General features: G+C 46.4%; 1 protein-coding gene across 2 annotated transcripts in view; it reads right to left on the reverse strand.

Moving 5' to 3' along the window:
* rims3 (regulating synaptic membrane exocytosis 3) overlaps window positions 1-2,747 on the reverse strand; it is a 130,836-nt gene extending 128,089 nt beyond the window's left edge. Inside the window, exon 1 of one of the 2 annotated variants that reach the window (XM_055656116.1) lies at window positions 2,014-2,747. The gene's annotated coding sequence lies outside the window, so the exon portion shown is untranslated. The remainder of the gene's footprint in view (window positions 1-2,013) is intronic. The other variant, XM_055656115.1, reaches the window with a different exon arrangement.
* Window positions 2,748-13,850: the final 11,103 nt, after the last annotated feature.

Genomic DNA, 13,850 nt, shown 5'->3' on the forward strand with positions numbered 1-13,850 from the left:
TGTGAGGCCACACACAAACTCTCATATTAGCAGCACCTCATATTAGCCTTGGGTAGCTTACAACCCCATGATATCAACATTTTTAGGTAACCACAAAACCCTCCCCCCTCCCTTCTCCCCCCCCCCCCCCCCCCCCCCCCCCCCCACCCGTCTCCCGTCTCCAGTGCCCAACGTGGACTTGCCTATGTTTCCCTAGCTTCACAATTGTCAATACTCTTTAGGGCAGCACAGTGGCTCAGCAGTAGAGCTGGTGCCTTATAGTGCCAGAGACCTGGGTTCGATCCTGACTGAGTGCTGTCTAAGCGGAATTTTCACGTCCTCCCTGTGACCCCGCGGGTTTTTCCCGGGTGCTCAGGTTTCCTCCCACATTCCAAAGACATGCAGGTTTGTAAGTTAACGGATGCTGTACCTAGTGTGTAGGATATAACTAGTGTATGGCGGTGGTCGCTGGTCGGAAGGACTCGATGGGCTGAGGGGCTTGTTTCCCCCTGTACCAACCTATTACCTGACCTGACGAGATAGGCACATCATGCTGGAGTAACTCAGCAGGACAGGCAGCATCTCCGGAGAGAAAGAATGGAAGACGCTTCGGGTCGAGACCCTTCCTCGGACCCCAAACGTCACCGACTAGTTCTCTCCAGAGATGCTGCCTGTCCCACTGAGATACTCCAGCTCTTTATGTCTATCTTCGGTTTAAACTGCCATCGGCAGTTCCTTCCTATATATTATCTGACAGGCTTTGCCCTGCCATTCCTCTCGTCCACCGTTCTTCCCCACACCCATATAATGTCTGAAGAAGGGTCCTGACCCTAAACTTCACCGCTCCATGTTCTCCAGAGATGCTCCTTCACCCGCTGAGTTACTCCAGCACTTTGTGTCTATATTTGTAAACCAGCATCTGCAGTTTCCTATATCGATCTCTATAGTATGATTTGACTGGATAGCCCGCAAATGTTTTTCACTCTGTCTCAGCACACGTGACAATAATAAACCAAAAATAACGCCCAAATCCCTGTGCAAATACTGGATCTGATTCAAGATTCAAGAGATTCAAGAAATAATCGACGTCCGAGACATGTGATTGAAACACTGGTTTCAGGAACGATCTTGGATGCGCTGCTTCATGTCTACACATCACTGCTTGTTTATCTTATTTAATCCGCATGAAAATTGAGGTCTCCGTGATTAATTTATTATTACATGTAGCTGCACTTTCCAATGTTATCCTCTCCTGCTTTAGCACGGAGTCCTTTAAACTGTCAATATTTCCTAACTCTCAGTTTCTCGGTGACAGCCAAACTCAGTCTGCATCTGGATTTTCTGAGCTAAGATCTTTTTTTATCTGCCCTCTTTCTCCCATCTTTTCTCACCTTCTCTCCTTTATTCTGCCTGCCCCTTTAGAGCCTGATATCCCGAATACTTCCCTTCTCAATCATGCTTATTTTGCAATTAAGTCTTTGGAACGGCAAACATGCTGTTAATCCCTTTACCTTAATATAAATGGTTTATGCATTTAGATAAGGAGCCGTTTTCCTTTATTTTCCTTTATCCTGATGTCGCCTCATTCACTGAAACATTTTTTTTTTTAAAGCTTTCTGATTATTAATTTTCATCCAACTCACTCCCTGCCAGCAACTGTTTCCCTGTCCACAGCGTTTACAGGTATCCCGGCTTTAGACCTCTTATCCCACTCTCCTGATAGTTTAAAGATCTTATCACCGCATAAATACAAACAGAATTGCACCTGGACCTAAAGACGTGTATATTCACAATTACAGGGGCAGGAGTAGATAGATACACGCACGCACATTTACACACACACACACACACACACAGACACACACACACACACACACACACACACACATCGAGCACACAGTTGGTAATACATAGATGCACGTAAACAGACACAGACATACACACTGAGAGCGAGCAGATGATGCCCTCACGCATACAAGCTCTGCAACCCCATACAGACAAGTAAAGAGGTCTGCTGAAGGAATGGATACTCACAGGACAGTGTTGGTTGGTAGTTCGGGTGATGAGGTCGATGGACAGCTGTGGGAGCCGTGCAATGCACGCCGCCAAATCTCCTGTTGAATGCAGAGCCAACCCCAAAGATCCAACTGCAAACTTGCCGTTCACTCCATTGCTAAGCGCAGAACCTCGAGCTGACTCTCCTCCAGGCTGCCTGTATTTTCATTCCCTCTCTCGCTAGAATCAGTTGGCCATTGCCGGATGCATGAACAAACAGCAACTCCGACGGGTCTCAAAGCAGCTTCAGCGATGGAGAGCCAGCCTGTCGTTGCATTGCCAGCCCTATCAGTCTTTCCTATCTGTGTTGGGTCCTGTCACAACCAGCTGCAGAGCATCCTCTGTTAGTCATTACTCCCTCCCTCTCGCTCCTCTCCTCTCTGCTGTAGCTGTCATCCAGCAGCTTGTGCAAAGCTCTATCTTGAATACTAATAAGCCGTCGGAGCATGTGCATGTATGTGTCTGGTTGCTATGCTGCAACCACCACTCGCATACTACCAGACGAGGGTATGTTACCTCATCAGACGTTATGTTTCCAGGTCAGTGGTGGCCCTAAATAACTCGGTACTCTCCACTGCAGCAGTTGCTGCCAGGCTGAGGACGGGCACCGCTACTGGGCTGGGGAGGAGACGGTGCCCAGCAGGCTGATGCCAGCCTGGCTCAGCGGTGGATCAGATCAGAGGCACAGCCTCCCCACCCTGGCCGGCTCGAAGCTCAGCCTCCATGGGGCCAGCTCTGCCTGCAACATCCAAACGGATGGATGGGAAGCTTGTGAGATGGGAAGATCAGTTGCAGTGTCGCAGCTGTCAGAGACCCAGGTTCAATCCTCACCTCGGCTGCTGTCTGTGTGGAGTTTGCACGTTCTCCCTGTGGCCACGTGGGTTTTCTCCGGGTGCTCCAGTTTCCTCCCACATCCCAAAGATGTGTGGGTTTGTAGGTTAATTGCCCTCTGTGAATTACCCCTAGTGTGTAGGCTGTGGATGAGAAAGTGGACAACATAGAACTGGTGATCATTGGCCATTGTGGACTTGGTGGGCTGAATGGTCTGTTTCAAATACATAAAATAAATATATAGATAAATTGATGTGAATAAATGTACGGTGACTGGGAGTTGGAACAGTATTCTATAATGATTGATATCCAATCTAGTCTGGGTTGGTGCAATCTTCATTCTGTCCTGCCTGGAATCTTCTTCTCTTCGTGTCCATCTTGTTACAAATGTTGACCTCGCTGTCATCGTCCGTCCTGAAAAGGACGCAAGCATCCGGTGACAATCTGTGGAAGCCATCACGTCGCAATAGATGACGGTGGTAGCAGAATTAGCTCAGGATACTTCCAGTTTCCAGCCCTGCCACGTGGATGCTTCTGCTATGGGGCCCTTGCCTGGAGTGCTAGACGCAAACTTAATCTAGGAACAGTAGTGTCATTAAATCATTGAGATGATGAAAGATACAGCAAAGAAACAAGCTCTTTGACCCATCGAGCCCACGTCAACCATCGATCACCCGTTCACATGAGTGCTTTATTATCTCACCACACCCCACACACTAGGGGCAATTTACAAAGGATATTTACCTACAAGCCCAAACAACTTTGGGATGTGGGAGGAAACCGGGGCACCCGGAGGAAACCAATGCAGTTACAGGGCGAACGTGCAAACTCCACAATGACAACAGCCTCTGTCATCCAACGTTTGATTCCTCTCCCTGCACACTGGCATTATGTTATGCCGGTTCCTGTGCTCTAATCAGTCTGAAAAAGGGTCTCAACCCGAAACATCACCCATTCCTTCTCTCCAGAGATGTTGCCTGTCCCGCTGAGTTACCCCAGCATTGTGTCTATCTTCGGTTTAAACCAGTTCCTTCCAACACTCTAAGCTTCTGTTCTATATGTAATATTGATGGGGACTTATTTAAGGATTGTGAAACCTGTCCAATCTGGTACCATGCGGAATGTTCCAGAAACTGTCCAGCTCTATGAAGTGACATACTGTAAGAAATTTCGCTTGAAAGTGAATGTTCGAAGACAGTGAATCAATGCTCACCTGAGTTTTACTTTGTGATATAAAAAGGGTCAGTGGTAAATGTACGAGGACATCTTAAAACCACCAGGTGGCACCAGCAATGGCTGCTTTGCCAACAGCCTGTCTGTCCTTTCCTTCTTTGTGTTTAAATAGTATGTGCTAAATGCATGTTTTTAGTGTTCTTTAGCGTGGGGGGAGGGAGTTGGGGAAAACTTTTTATAATCTCTCACCTCGACGGAGCTGCGATTTGTTTTCCGTATCGTATCTCCGTCCGCACTGCGGCCTAACATCGAGGAGTTGGCGGCCTCTGCTGGAGACCGACTTTTGAGAGTTCACTGCGGGTGCCTACGGGACTTTAACATCGCGTAGCCCGCGATCCCTTTGCCAGGGATCAACCTCGGAGCTCCAACCGTGGGTGCTTGCGTCACGGAGCCCGCGGTCTATGGTCAGAGACCGACATCGGGAACTCCAAGCTGCGGGAGCTTCGACCGCCCCGACGCGGGAGAAATAAAGAGGAAGAGGATTGGACTTTTTTGCCTTCTATCACAGTGAGGAATGTGGGGAATTCCCTGTGGTTGAAGTTTATGTTGATTTTTATGCATTTGTGTGACTTGCTGCTTTTTGTTTTCTTTTGTACGTCTCTATGGTAATTCGCATATCACTGCACCTTAACTGGTACATGTGACAATTAAAGATCTTTGAAACCTTTGAACCTTTGAAATGAACATATAATTCACCAGAAATACTCAGGACCTTACGTCTGATCAATTAGTGACTTGGATTTGAAACAATGCTTTCTAAGGATTATTTAATAACCTGAACCACACTGTCGAGCACATCCAGCTACTGATTTGCGCCATGATGAAGTTTCAATAAACTCATCCTCCAAACATAAACTCACCACATAAATTTGTCTATCTGTTATTACTCAGGGAGCAGTGAGTTACAATGAAAGTAAAAGATATTTGCATCTACAGTATATTCCAATGTCTACAATGTCCTAAAGCACTTTTTTCATTAATGTGTTGCTGCTGTTGTAGGAAATATTGCAATCAGCTCGATAAGAGCAAGCCTGGAAACAGCGTGATTATAACAAAATAATATTAGTGAGTAGGTATTGGCCAGGACTAGTTGGTACACCGGACCTTCTTTGCTTCAAAATGGTCTTCTTGAGAGAGTAGATTTAAGGGCGGCATGGTGGTGCAGCAGTAGAGTTGCTGCCTCACAGCGCCAGAGATATGAGTTCAATCCTGACATGGGTGCTGCCTGTACAGAGTTTGTAAGTTCTCGCTGTGACCGCGTGGCTTTCCTCCGTGTGCTCCAGCTTCCGCCAACACTCCAAAGACGTGTTGGTTTGTAGGTTAATTGACTTCTATAAATTGTTCCTAGTGTGTGTAGGATAGAACTGGTGTATGGGTGATCATTGGTCAGCGTACACTTGGTTGGCTGAAGGGCCTGTTTCCACTGTGTATCTCTAACCGAAAGGAAACTACATTGCTCCATTTAAAAGAGAGCAATTCTGATAACACATCTCTGTTGCATCAATCAAAGTGCTGGGGGAACTCAGCGGGCCAGGACTACCCATGGAGGGAAATGGGAAGATGATGTTTCAGGTTGCGATCATCCATCAGTCGAGATGAAAGATCATCTGTCTATTTCCCTCCATGAATGCTGCCTGATCCGCTGAGTTCCTTCAGCAGTTTGCTTTTCGTTCCATATTCCAGCATCTGCAGTCTCTTTCGTCTCCATTATTTCCCAGGGTGGAAACCTCAAAGACTAGAAGACATTGCTTTAAGGTGAGTGGGCCAACATTTAAAGGAAGTGTGCAGGGCAAATTTTGTTTTTACACAGAAGGCGGTGGGTGTCTGGAACACATTGCCAGGAGTGATGATGGAGGCAGATATGATAGTGGCAGTTAAGAAGCACGTGGATATGCAGGGAATAGTGGTATATGGGTCATGTGGAAGCAGAAGAGATTACTTTGGCCAAGCACAATGTGCGGCACAGACATTGTGGGCTGAAGGGCCTGTTCCTGTGCTGCACTATTCTTTGTTCTTTATTCTTTGTACTATGAATGTCAACATTGGTGGCTAGTCTACTAACTAAACAGGATACTCATTACATTGGTGGGGATGCATCATGTCTGACCATATTCTGTCATACATCGCTGAGGGAATGATAACACAGTGGTCAAGGAGCAACAAATAACACAACGTTTCCTTACAATGCTGGACTGCTTCTTTTGAATTATTTACGGCTCCTTTACAATGCTGTGGTATCCTGCACACTGCAGCACAATTCTACCCGTGCTATTTCAATTCACTTATTATCGCTTTGCCCTTATTTTGTTAGATGTCTCCTTATGTTCTAGAGTTGTTGAGAATTGTACAGTTCCTCCATTGATGAACTGCAGTTGTCCGAGGCTTGTGGCTCCTATAGAACTGTGTTGCCGGTGCTGTGGGGATATGATTTTGTTCCGTTACGAGGCGTTACAGTTCCCACGCTGCCGTATGACGGTTCCATATAATTGATACAGTCCACAGTGATGTGCATCAGAGCACCTGGGGTATGTTACACTTTTTGCAATACTGCAGCGCAGTTGCTTCAGTTTTGCTGCATGGTTGCTGCAGTATTGTGGCACAGTTCGCTTCCACCATAATTAAGTACTTCGAGATTATAGCACGAGTCAACTCCTGCTTCAGAAATGACTGCACCCGCCTCACTTTGTCCATTGCCGCAACAGGTCAGCAGCAGATGTGGTCTCACTGGCTCTCCACCCTGCTCTCGACCACGTGGGTAACAGGAACACACACGTCAGGCCACTGTTTATTAACTACAGCTCAGCATTCAACACTATCATCTCCTCCAAACTCATCGCCATGCTCCAAGTCCTGGGCTTTTGCAACTGGATCCTTCATCAATGACAGACCTGGGGGGTCAGTGCAGATCAGTAACAATATCTCCTCCACACTGACCATCAACACCGATGCAGGTTAAGGCAGCAAGATCAAGTGTAGACTCAACAACTTTCACCAAACGATTGGTGCACCAAGGCCTGCTGGACCTCCTGGTTGTCAACCATTTTAACTCCCTTTCCCATTCCCATACTGACCTGACCTGGGCCTCCCCCATTGTCAGAGTGAGGCCACCTGTAAATTAGAGGAACAAACCTCATATTCCACTTGCGTACCTCACATCCCAATAGTATGAATGTTGAATTCTTTAATTTTAGGTAGTTAACCAACAAAAACCCTTCTCTTTCCCCCCCCCCCCCCCCCCCCCCCCCCCCACACCCCACACTCTTCTTGTGCTCCATCTGGATGTGCACCCATTTCTCTCTTTCTCCTCCCCCCCTGTCCCCTTCCACCAATATTCCTTCCTCTAGCTTCACATATTGTGCATCTCCTATCCTTTTCTCCCACTTGTCTTTTCATCTCTGGGCTTTGACCAACCATCAAAAAACCTGTATTTCACCTATCACTCTCCCACACCTCCCAGCTTTACCCCCCCCCCCCCCCCCCACCCTGCCCCACAATGTTTGAGGAACGGTCCCGACCCAAAACATCACCAATCCATGTTCTCCAGAGATGCTGCCAGACCCGTTGAGTTACTCCAGCACTTTGTGTCTTTTTTTGTAAACCAGAATCTGCAGCTCCTTGTGTCTGCTCTTCCACAATTATCAAATTCTTGAACCGATCCACACAAACCTAATCCCACCTCGACAGCAGAACTCTTTCTCTTTTCTAATTATGTATTTGCACTAATGCCTTGCTTTTTTCAACAATCTTCTTTCTTTAAGAATCTTATTTGTAATCTACGCACAATTGATGTATCATCATTATTTGTATGTTGTCTGAATCAATGTACCTGTGAATCTGTTGCAGGTGAGATTGTCATTGTACCTATAGTTCACCATACTCATGCATAAGGTCATAAGGAATAGGAGTAGAATTAGGCCATTCGGCCAATCAAGTCTACTCCGTCATTCAATCATGGCTGATCTAACTCTCCCACCTAACCCCATTCTCCTCCCTTCTCCCCATAACCTCTGACACCCGCAAATAACAATAAACTTTCCGCGGAGCTTGAACCGGCCCGTTTGCGGAGCTCGGTTGAGCCGCGGGACTGAATTACCATCGCCCGGTGGGGTAACAACATTGGAGGCCTGGATCGCCTCAGCGCAGAGGGAGAATAAGGAGAGAAGGGACAGCGACTTTAAGACTTTTGCCTCCATCACAGTGAGGACGTGCCTGGTGAACTCACTGTGGTGGATGTTAATTTGTGTTGATTGTGTGTTTTGTTATTTATTATTATATGTATGACTGCAGGCAATGAAATTTCGTTCAGACCGAAAGGTCTGAATGACAAATAAGGGAATCTAATCTAATCTTGAGCTAAGATGTATCTAAAGGAGCATTTGAATCACCAACTCATAGAAGGTTGATAAATGAGATTATTGTAGATGGTTACTTGACCGATTGAATTGATTGATTGAAAGATTCAGAATGGGAACAGGCTCGTCGACTCACCAAGTCCAGGCCAACCATCGATCACCCGTTCACAATAGTTCGACGTTATCCCACTTTCTCACCCCCTTCCCTAAAGACTGCTGTTATTGACTGATCATTGGTGAATAGTGTAGCTATTGGTTCACCATAAGTGCTTAATGACCGACCGCTGGTGAATGGTGTGGCCGTTGGTTTACCAATGCCGCTGTTACTGACTGACCACTGCCGAAGGAATGCCAGTAGTAAACGGTCTGATTGCATTTGCAACGATCGCTGCTCCTCAGTACAATGTCTTGCAGGGTATGCTGCCATGGCAACACCATGGCTTCAATACATTTTCGACCGCAGACTGCATCTCGTTGTGGCCAGTCCGTCTGGTCACAAAGGGCATTACAGCAGCGCGGCAGGGACGGGAACTATGGAGATAAGTGTTTACATTTTAAAGGCAATGCAACACTGCCCGAACCAGAAAGCAAGATATTATTGCTGAACTGCAGAATGTGGTGTTACATATTTTGCAGGGAGAGCATTTCTGATATCCGGCAAGACTGAATCCATGGTAGACAAAAATGCTGGAGAAACTCAGCGGGTGCAGCAGCATCTATGGAGCGAGGGAAATAGGCAACATTTCGGGCCGAAACCCTTCAGGGTTTCGGGCCGAAATGTTGCCTATTTCCTTCGCTCCATAGATGCTGCTGCACCCGCTGAGTTTATCCAGCATTTTTGTCTACCTTCGATTTTCCATCATCTGCAGTTCCTTCTTAAAGACTGAATCCGTGTAGTGTATTGACATACGAAGCGTTGCAGTGCTCGGGAGAGATGTCCCGGTTGAGTCCGAGACGGGTCCCTCTCTGAGGCAGAGGTGCGGAGGCAGCTGAAGCAGGTTGCAACCTCAGTGGGTAATGAGCCGATGAACAAAGGGAAGGCAATGTGTAGGAGGGAACTACAGATGCTGGTTTACACCGAAGATAGACACAAAGTGCTGGAGTAACTCAGTGGGTCAGGCAGCATCCGTGCAGGGAATGTGTAAGATGAAACTGCAGATGCTGGTGTAAACCGAAGACAGACACAAAGTGCTGGAGTAACTCAGTGGGTCAGGCGGCATCCCTGGAGAAAAGGAACAGGTGACGTTTTGGATTCGGGACCCTTCTTCATTGGGGGGGAATAACCTACAAAGTGAGGACTAGACAAGCAATCACAAAAGTTGAGCAAATCTCAAAGCGCTGGAGTAACTCGGTGAGTCGGGCAGCATCTGTTGAGGGAATGTGTCAGATGGAACTGCAGAAGCCATGATCATATTGAATGGCGGTGCAGGCTCGAAGGGCCGAATGGCCCACTCCTGCACCTATTTTCTATGTTTCTATGCTGGTTTAAACCAAAGAAAGAGGCAAAAAGTTGGAGTAACTCAGCAGGACAGGCAGCATCTCTGGAGAGAACGTTTCGGGTTGAGACCTTTCTTCAGACTGTGGAGGGAATGTCCACTCCACTGATATCCATAGAATGTCCACTCCGTCCACAGATGCTGCCTGACTCTCTGAGTTACTCCAGCTCTTTGTTTTTGTGAATAATATTCCAACAAATACAATTTCTTGTGTCTGTTGTTAGGTCCATGTGCTCCTTAAGGCACTGCACCATTGTAACTAGACTTTCCTAACTTGGGTTCACAAGGAACTGCAGATGTTGGGATCCTCAGACTGATGGTAGTTGGGCGAGAAAGCTGGGAAAGAGAGTGGGGGTAGGACACAGCTTGGCGAGTGATAGGTGGATACAGGTGAGGGGGGTTTGATTGTCAGATGGGTGGAGTAAGTGTCAAAAGTCTAGAAGTGGAAAGGGTGACCTCAGCCCCAAGCAACTCTCTCCCCTCTCTGAGGAGGTACTGTTTGGTTTAGTTTATGTTGAAAATGTTTTCACAAGTGGGCAAGTCACAACAAGTGTTCTTCTGTCAGAGGCTCGAGAATCTCTGCAATTCTCTGCTCCCAAGGGTGGAGGAGGCCGGATCATATTTAAGGTGGAGATAGATAAATATTTGAAAGGTCGAGGAATTCAGGGCAGTCGGGACCTGGCACAGAGGGGGACGAGGTCAGCATGGATCAGCCATAATCGTATTGAATGGTGGGACAGTCTGAAGAAGGGTTTTGGCCCGAAACGTTGCCTATTTCCTTCGCTCCATAGATGCTGCTGCACCTGCTGAGCTTCTCCAGCATTTTTGTGTACCTTGAATGGTGGGACAGGCTGGAGGGGCCCAAGGACCTACTCCTGCTCCTATCGTCTTGGGTTTTATTTTAGTTTCAGCGGTTGTTTCTGAACGGTACGTGTTCTAAAGGGGTTTGTAACTCAAGAGAGGGTGTATCACAGGCCAGGGCACAGATTGATTCATGTGAGACATGAGCATCTCAGTGAAGGCTGTTTCATTAAATACATGTCTCCAACTGTACACATGTGCACAGTAAACATCTGACAACAAATAGCATCAGTGGGAATGCACATATTTGCCTCCTGCAGTTTCCCTCAAAAACAGCCCACACACACAAACAATTTCTCAACCTTTACTCATTGATTATGAGCCTTTTCAATGGGGAACAACTGGCGGTCAGCACACACAACCCAGGGCCATTCAATGTTTCCCCAGACTCCTTACAGACAGAGCTAAGCCAGCTGCAAACCAGGCAGAATGAGCATCGCACCAAGCTCATGAATAACCAGGCTGCTGCTTCAGTCCCCCGCTGAGAGCTGAGAATTAACGTGTCTGCCCTTGTTGTCCGCTAGGTTAGCATTATCTCCCTTTGAAAGCTCGTTAAGTAGCACCCTGTACCGTTGCATTACTGACACCGATACCTCCCTCCTCCACCCAAACGTGGGTTCAACAGCTTGATCTCTGCTCCGTATCTAGGTCAGGAGTGTTTGCAGCGTTAACAGTGGGTTTACGAACTCTGCTCAGTGTAAGCTATGGCGATATAACAGTAAATGGTCTGTAAATTCTGCTGGCGCTGTTCATTTCAACCACCAATCAACTGAAACTGTTCTTCCCAGCTGTTATCAGGCAACAGAACCATCCTACCAACAACTGGAGAGCAGTCCTGAGCTTCCATCTACTTCATTGGAGAATCTCGGACTATCTTTAATCGGACTTTAGCATTAAATGTTATTCCCTGTATCCTGTATCTGTGCACTGTGGTTGACTTGATTGTAATCATATATAGTCTTTCGCTGACTGGTCAGCACACAACAAACAAGCTTTGCATCTCCTCGGTACCTGGTCCGGATGCAGAATCAGTAAGCAGGAACTGCAGATGCTGGTTTAAGCTGAAGATAGACACTGAAGAAGGGACTCGACCCAAAACGTCACCCATTCCTTCTCTCCAGCGTTGCTGCCTGTCCCGCTGAGTTACTCCAGCTTTTTGTGTCTATCTGCAGAATCAGTGTGTTGTCTGGGATGGAAGATTGCAACCTTCACATGGTCCGCCCTGTTTCGATTAATGCAATCAACTCGACGTGCACAAACGGAAGATCAAATAGAACAAGTTGTCCAACAACTTTAGGTTGTGCACGCCACACGAAGGAAGAAGAAGTGTGTTGTCTAAGCAACATGGCCTTCCACCTACTGTTGTACCATCGAAAAACTCGGAAAATGTGTCCACCATTCCTTCCTCCGGTCGGTAATGTACAGAGTGACACACTGTGGGTCAAGTACGGATCCCTGGGAACTCCAGTAGTTGTAACACTGGATGCATTGGTTGATATGTGTAGAGTGTAGTTAATGTTTTGAAAATGGAACTTTCATCAGAGGTCAAAGGTTTGGGAAGGAACATCACTTGAAAGGGAAATGCATATAACATATTACAGATGGTGGAAATCTGAAACAAAAACAGAAAATGCTGTAGATAAACTCCCAACAGGCCAGGCAGCATCTGCGGAAAGAGAAACAGAGTTAACAATTTTGCTTCAGAAATGGGACAGGGAAAAGGCAAGATAGTTTTAAATTGCAGAGAGATTCAGGGAGAGGTGGATGGGCCAAAGGGAATAGGGTGACGCCAGGGTTGCCATGGTGACAAACTGTTGACGAAGTTGTCTGATTGATCGATGAATGAGAGTGTTAGTGAGCGAGGATGTGAACAAAGTAGTGTGAAAGCTGTGAAGTGCTGGCGTGGGGAATATCCAACAGCTCAGGCCAGGGCCCTCAGAGAGGGGAAACTGGGTTAACGTTACTGACAGAAAGTGATTGAAGATACAATCTTCCTCCCAATATAAACAACCTCATATCTTCAACATCTTCTACTTTCATCCCGGCTCCCTTGCAATTAAAGACATTTGCAATCCTAATTACTTGCTATACCTACAGTATGTGCTAACTCTCTGTGTTCAATAGATCAGAAAACATACATAGAGCAGCACAGCACAGGGACAACCCCTTCACCCCACGATGTCTGTGCCGAACATGATGCCAAGTTTAACTGATCTCCTCATTGTGTACTTGATCCAGATCCCTCCATTCACTGTAAATCCATGTGCCTATTCTAAAGCCTCTTATACATTACTATCATATCTGCCTCCACCACCACCACCCCTGGCAGTGCATTTCAGGTACCCATCAAACTCTGTGTAAAAAACTTGCCCCGCAAAGCTCCTTTAAACCTTGCCTCTCTCATCATAAATCTATGCTCTCTAGTCTTTGGCATTTCCACTGTGGGAAGAAGGATGTGACTGTCTTCCCTATCATAATTTTATATTCCTCAGAACACCCATGGTTAATAGCCTTGGACTATTTAAATAACAGTCAGTTTTGCTGATCTTCCCAGCAAAGTGGTTTGCGTCACCTTTCCCCACATTATATTCTATCTGCAGCACTTTTGCACAATCATTTAACATCCGTATACCCTTGCAGAACAACTGAAATCTTTGCAACTCACCTTCCCATGTGTTTTGGTGTTATATTACACTCAGTCCCTTCAACCATCAACATTGACTAAAAACAATGGAGGCTTCAAAGCTGAATCTCATTGACACCGCACTAGTTACAGCTTGCCAAGCTAAACATTACCCATTTATCTGTTTACAATCAGATGCCAATCTTTCATTAATATTACCACCTCCAAACCCAAGAGCTTTGATCTAATGCAGTGACATTCAATGGCATTCTACCCTAGACTACATTATGTTACATTATGAAAGAAAGTTAATACATTTATTTTAAATGATTTACCTTTCCTAAAATCCTGTTAACTATGTTTAATCATGTGATGCTTTAGAAGTGTGTAAGAAGGAACTGCAGATGCTGGTTTAAACCA

Source organism: Leucoraja erinacea, chromosome 26 (genome assembly GCF_028641065.1).
Source record: "Leucoraja erinacea ecotype New England chromosome 26, Leri_hhj_1, whole genome shotgun sequence".
NCBI lineage: Eukaryota > Metazoa > Chordata > Chondrichthyes > Rajiformes > Rajidae > Leucoraja > Leucoraja erinaceus.